This window comes from Octopus bimaculoides, chromosome 7 (genome assembly GCF_046866305.1).
Source record: "Octopus bimaculoides isolate indiv1 chromosome 7, ASM4686630v1, whole genome shotgun sequence".
NCBI classification, from domain to species: domain Eukaryota; kingdom Metazoa; phylum Mollusca; class Cephalopoda; order Octopoda; family Octopodidae; genus Octopus; species Octopus bimaculoides.
In genome coordinates this window covers 61,409,492-61,415,367 of record NC_142934.1, presented here as the reverse complement: position 1 = coordinate 61,415,367, position 5,876 = coordinate 61,409,492, and the positions used below count along the sequence as shown (strand labels likewise).

At 37.1% G+C, this 5,876-nt stretch overlaps 1 non-coding gene across 1 annotated transcript; it reads right to left on the bottom strand.

Moving 5' to 3' along the window:
• Positions 1-1,515: 1,515 nt before the first annotated feature.
• LOC128248412 (U4 spliceosomal RNA) lies at positions 1,516-1,655 on the bottom strand. Its single transcript, XR_008264656.1, has one exon. It is a non-coding gene; the product is annotated as a U4 spliceosomal RNA (small nuclear RNA).
• Positions 1,656-5,876: the final 4,221 nt, after the last annotated feature.

Here is a 5,876-nt window from a genome sequence, read left to right as displayed (position 1 = left end):
ATTAATGGTGATGATGATGGCAACCACAACCATAACCACAATGACAATGAGAAGGGAACTGCATCCGCTTCTCTCTCCCCCAGTCTCTTTCTCTCAAATTTTATCAATCATTATTCGCTAGAAAAAAAGCCTGGTTGTTGACATTTCTGAAAACCATTGTAACAAAGGAGAATTTATCAACTGTTTTAATCTGAAAGAAACTGAAAATTCTGGCATTAATTGGTTTACCTCAGCCAATTATTATAAAAAGTTACTGATTTCAATGCTAAAAGATATTTTTTTTATAAAGAAAAAAAAAAAAAAAATTAAAAAGCAAGAATCAGAAAGAAGGTTGATGATGAGGAGGAGGAGGAGGAGAGGATCATAATTATTATTTCTGATTTTAAGGTGGTGAGCTAGCAGAATTGTTAGCATGCAGGGCAAAATGCTTAGCAGCATTTCATCTGTCTGTACATTCTGAGTTCAAATTCCATTGAGGTCCACTTTGCCTTTCATTCTTTCAGGGTCGATAAAATAAGTACTAGTTGAACACTGGGGTCATTGTAATCGATCTGTCTCTGCCCTGAAATTGCTGGTCTTGTGCCAAAATTTGAAACTGATTATTATTTCTGATTTTGGCATGAGACAAGTGATTTCTAAGGGAAAGAGAAGGGTGATTAGTCAATAACATCAACACTTGTATTTGGCTGGTACTTATATCAACTTTTGAAAAGATGAATGGAAAATTTGACCTCTAAAAGATTTGTACTCAGGACTAAGAGTACAAATACTATAAGGAATTTTCTCTGATGCTCTAACAGTTCTGCCAGACTGCCACAAGATCCCCTTCGGTCATGACTGACCATGGGATTGCACCTAGAAAGTTACCCTCTGAGGCATAAATCTGGGCAAAGTTGCTTATGGAAGACCAGCAGTCGCCCATGCATACCAGCCTTCCCTTTCCATGCCACCGATGCTATCCAAGGGAAAGGCAAAGGGGCCGATATAGCTCGGCACCAGTGACGTCGCAACTCATTTCTACAGCTGAGTGAACTGGAGCAACGTGAAATAAAGTGTCTTGCTCAAGAACACAACACACAGACCGGTTCGGGAATCAAACTTACTACCTCATGATTGCAAGCTTGACACTCTAACCACTGAGCCATGCCACTTCTCTATAACAACAACAACAACAATAACAACAACAGCAATAATATTAATGGTTCTAATTTAAGCAGAAAGCCAAAAACTTTTGAGGGGTGGGGCATTAGTTGATACTATCACCCCCAGCTCTTGATTAGTACCCTATTTTATTGACCTTGGAAGAAGGAACGGCAAAATAAACCATGTTGGGATTTGAACTCAGAATGTAAAGAGTTAGAACAAATATTGATAAGCATTTTTTTTTTCAATTTTCTAATGATTCTGCTAGTCTGCTCCCATCTTTTTTTAGCTGTTGCTCTACTGATTCTGACCTTTAATATCAGACTAAAAGAATAAGAGAATAGTTGAAAAGACAAATTAAAGTACAAAGATTGAGGCTAGACACAACAACAACAACTACAGCAGCAGCAGCAACATCAACAACAATGAAAATAATAATAATGATTTTCAACTAGCAATAACCACGCCTTGGATTTACCTCATTGGCCATGGTACTGCCTCTTGACAACAATAAATACACATAATCGAAAAAAGATTAAAAAATAGGAAATAATAGGAAAAGATGAAGATAGATAATTAAATGTTAAACAGAAATTCAAAGAAAAGAGACATGAAAATCACACAAAAAAAATAAATAAATAAAAAGAATACAGGACATGTTTGTTGTCTGTTAAACAAAAAACAGGATGAGAAAATATTTAAAAAGAAAAATCATTATAATAAATGATTACTAAAAAAAAAAACGAAAATAATTAAGATGTGGTTTGAATTTTGTGAGATTATCAAAGATTGTAATCTCTTGTGATTATTGGTTATTGATGACTGTGAGGAACTGATGAACATTATGAGGAATAAGCGATAAAGAGATTGGGAGTATGTGATAGTGAGAAAGACGCATACACAGAGAGGCACATAATGTATTTGTATCTGAATATTATATATATATATATATATATCATCATCGCCATTTAACGTCCATTTTCCATGCTCGCATGGGTTAGAAGGATCTGTCTAACTTGAGAGTTGTGTATTAGTTTCCAAAGTCTGCTTTGGCAATGTTTCTGTGGTTCGATGCTATTCCTAATGCTGTAAGATATATATATATATATATATATATATATATATATATATATATATATATATATATATATATATATATATATATATATATATATATATACATATATATATATACATATATATATACCTATACATATATATATATATATATATATATATACCTATACATATATATATATATATATATATATATATATATATATATACATACATATATATGTATATATATGTATATATATATATATATATACATATGTATATATATATATATATATATATATATATATATATATATATGCATACATACATACATACACACATACATATATAACATATATATATACATTATATATATATATATATATATATATATATATGTATACATATATATACACACACACGCACACATATATATATACATATGTACACACACATGCGCACTGATGTACTCAGGAAGTGCATATGCACTTTGACAGTTGACAACTCGATTTTCATTTCCTTTTACGTTTAACCTATTAGAAATAATGAAAGAAGTCAGACTAAGCTTTGAGCAAAGGAATTTATCCCCAAGTGCTAGTGCAAGTGAGCAAATGCAATAAAAGTGCAATGACGGTTTAGGAGGGAGTTTTAAACAGATTCACGTATGTGACTTATCATCACTTGGATTAATGATTAGTTCGAAGCAAATACAACTGTTCTGGATGACCACGGACATCAATGAGCCCCAGAAAGCAAGAATGGGTACTAGAAATGTCTTGCCAGAATTCAAGAAAATCTGTGCAACAATCAAGTCATAGAGCAGGAATTTCAAAATCACATTCCAAGAATAGTCCATTCTCACAATGAAGATGATCTGGATCAAAGAGTGGAGTTTTGCAATTGGTACTTAGGAAGGTGTGTAAAATATGCATGCTTTCTAACAAAGATTGTTTGGATTGATGTAGCTACATTTGAATTAAATAGTCAAGTAAGTGTCACAGATGCACATATTCGGGACCTGAGATTCCGCATATTACAGAGAAACATCATGTTAATTTACCAGGCGTTATAGTATGATATGGCTTGTCATAGGGTAGGAGGAGTGTGTAAGACCCCCTCCCTGTCTCACTGTATCATTGCTATCTGCTAGCACCCCGACCTGTGTGTTCCATCCACACATGACACGAAAACTTTTCACACACCTTACCCCAACAAACCAATCTAATCTCTTCTCTTCCTCACATTTCTTCCTTCATGCACTATGCCTGCCTTTCACTACCCAAACCTATCCTCACAGACCTGTTTCTCTGTATCATTGCTATCTGGTAGTCCCGGCCCTGACTCTATATACCCAAATCTTCACCCTCACTTCCCCTCCCTACTCTCTACTCATGCTTCCTTGGCAATATCCTGCCACATATTATGACCTTTAAACCTCAAGGGTATACCCTGGTTCTTGCCACCACCTATATCTCTCTCTGCTTTTCCTGTCCCTTGTGAGTATGCCTGGCATTTTGCTACCATCCCTATACCAATATCTCCCATTCTCTCTCTCCTTCTCCTGCACTTCCCTCAGGTTGAGTAACCATGTATCTCCTTTGCAGCAGCACTCTTGCTTCTGTCCTCATTCCTTCTCTCTCTCTCTCTGGCTGGGTAACCTTGTACCTTCTCTGCTGCAAGACACCTATTTCTGTCTCTCTGTCTCACTATAATCTTTCATCATCTGACACAAGATCACTTCCTCCATTGTTCCCTCCCCTCACAAAAGATTTTTGCCTTGCAGATTACTTGGTGACCCTGTCAATGAAGGTGCCACTTAAAAAGCATCTGGTCCACACTGTAAAGTGGTTGGCATTTGGAAGGGCATCCAGCTGTAAAAACCTTACCAAAACTGACCTCACCTGTGCTTGTGCCATGTAAAACGCTCTAAGTCCACTCTGCTGGTGGTTTGTGTTAAGAAGGGCATCTAGCTGTAAAGATCCTGCTAAAACAACCACAGAAGTCTGGTGTAGGCTTCTTGCCTGGCTGGCAGGCTCTTGTCAAAACCGTCTCACCCATGCCAGCATGGAAGGCGAACATTAAACAACGATGACAACGATGATGATGATGATGATATATATACATACATACATACATACATACATATATATTTATATATATATATCATCATCATCATCGTTTAACGTCAGCTTTCCATGCTAGCATGGGTTGGACGATTTGACTGAGGACTTGCAAGCCAGAAGGCTGCACCAAGCTCCAATCTGATCTGGCAGATTGGAGCCTGGTGCAGCCTTCTATATATATATATATATATATATATATATATATATATATATATATATATATATATATATATGTATATATATATGTATGTATGTATATATGTATGTATGTATGTATGTATGTATGTATGTATGTATACATGTATGTATATGTATTCATATGTATTTTAGTAAAAGAGATGAAAGAGAGGAAGAGAGATAGAATTCAATAGGGAGCCAGAAAGAGAGAAGGACATAGAAAGAGAGGGGAAGAGAGAAAGTGGAAATGAGAGAGGGAGAGAAAGAGAGAGAGAGAGAAAGAGAGACGGATAAGAGTGAAAATAAAAAATATCTCGTCTGATGTAAAAAGAAAATTCCAAAAACTCTGTAGAAAATTGTTGAGTTGTTGATATCTAAGTTATTTTAGAGGTGGTGGTGGTGGTGGTGGTGATGGTTGCGGTTGTGGTTGTGGTGGTGGTAGTTGTGGTAGTGGCGATGTCTGTAGCAATGTTAGTAGAATAGGTGGCTGTGGTAGGTGTAGAGTACTTGTGGTGGTAGTCACATAGCGATGGCGGTGTAGTAGTTGCAACAATGATGGCGGTGGCGGCAGTGGTGGTGATGATGGTGCTGGAGGTGCTGTAGTAGTAGTAGTAGTGTTGATGATAATGATGATGATGGTGGAGGTGGTGGTAGTTGTTATGGTAATGTAAGTAGCCATGACAGTGAGGATGTGGTGGTAGTAGTAGTAGTAGTAGTAGTAGTAGTCGTAATGATGATAAAGCGAGTGCTGTTGCTGGTGATGATGCTTTTGAGGTTGATGTTAGAAGTGTTTCTTATTACAATAAATGGTAGCAATAGTAGTAGTAGTAGTAGTAGTAGTAGTAGTAGTGATGGTGTTAGTGGTGGCGGTGAAGGTAGTTGTAAGGGTAGTAATAGTAGTAGTAGTGATGGTGGTGGTGGTGGTGGTAGTGAAGGTGGTTGTAAGGGTAGTAGTAGTGATGGTAGTGGTAGTAGTAGTAGTAGTAGTAGCGGCATTGTTTAGTTCCAGCTTGGCCCTGATTAGACAGTAGTTTGAGAAAAGGTGTTCCAGTCACTGCTATGTTGTTTCTTTTTTCAGTCACTGTACATCTAGTACTGTGGAGGCGCAATGGCCCAGTGGTTAGGACAGCGGATTCGCGGTCATAGGATTGCGGCTTCGATTCCCAAACCGGGCGTTGTGAGTGTTTATTGAGCGAAAACACCTAAAGCTCCATAAGGCTCTGGCAGGGGATGGTGGCGAACCCTGCTGTACTCTTTCACCACAACTTTCTCTCACTCTTTCTTCCTGTTTCTGTTGTGCCTGTAATTCAAAGGGTCAGCTTTGTCACACTGTGTCACGCTGAATATCCCCGAGAACTACGTTAAGGGTACACG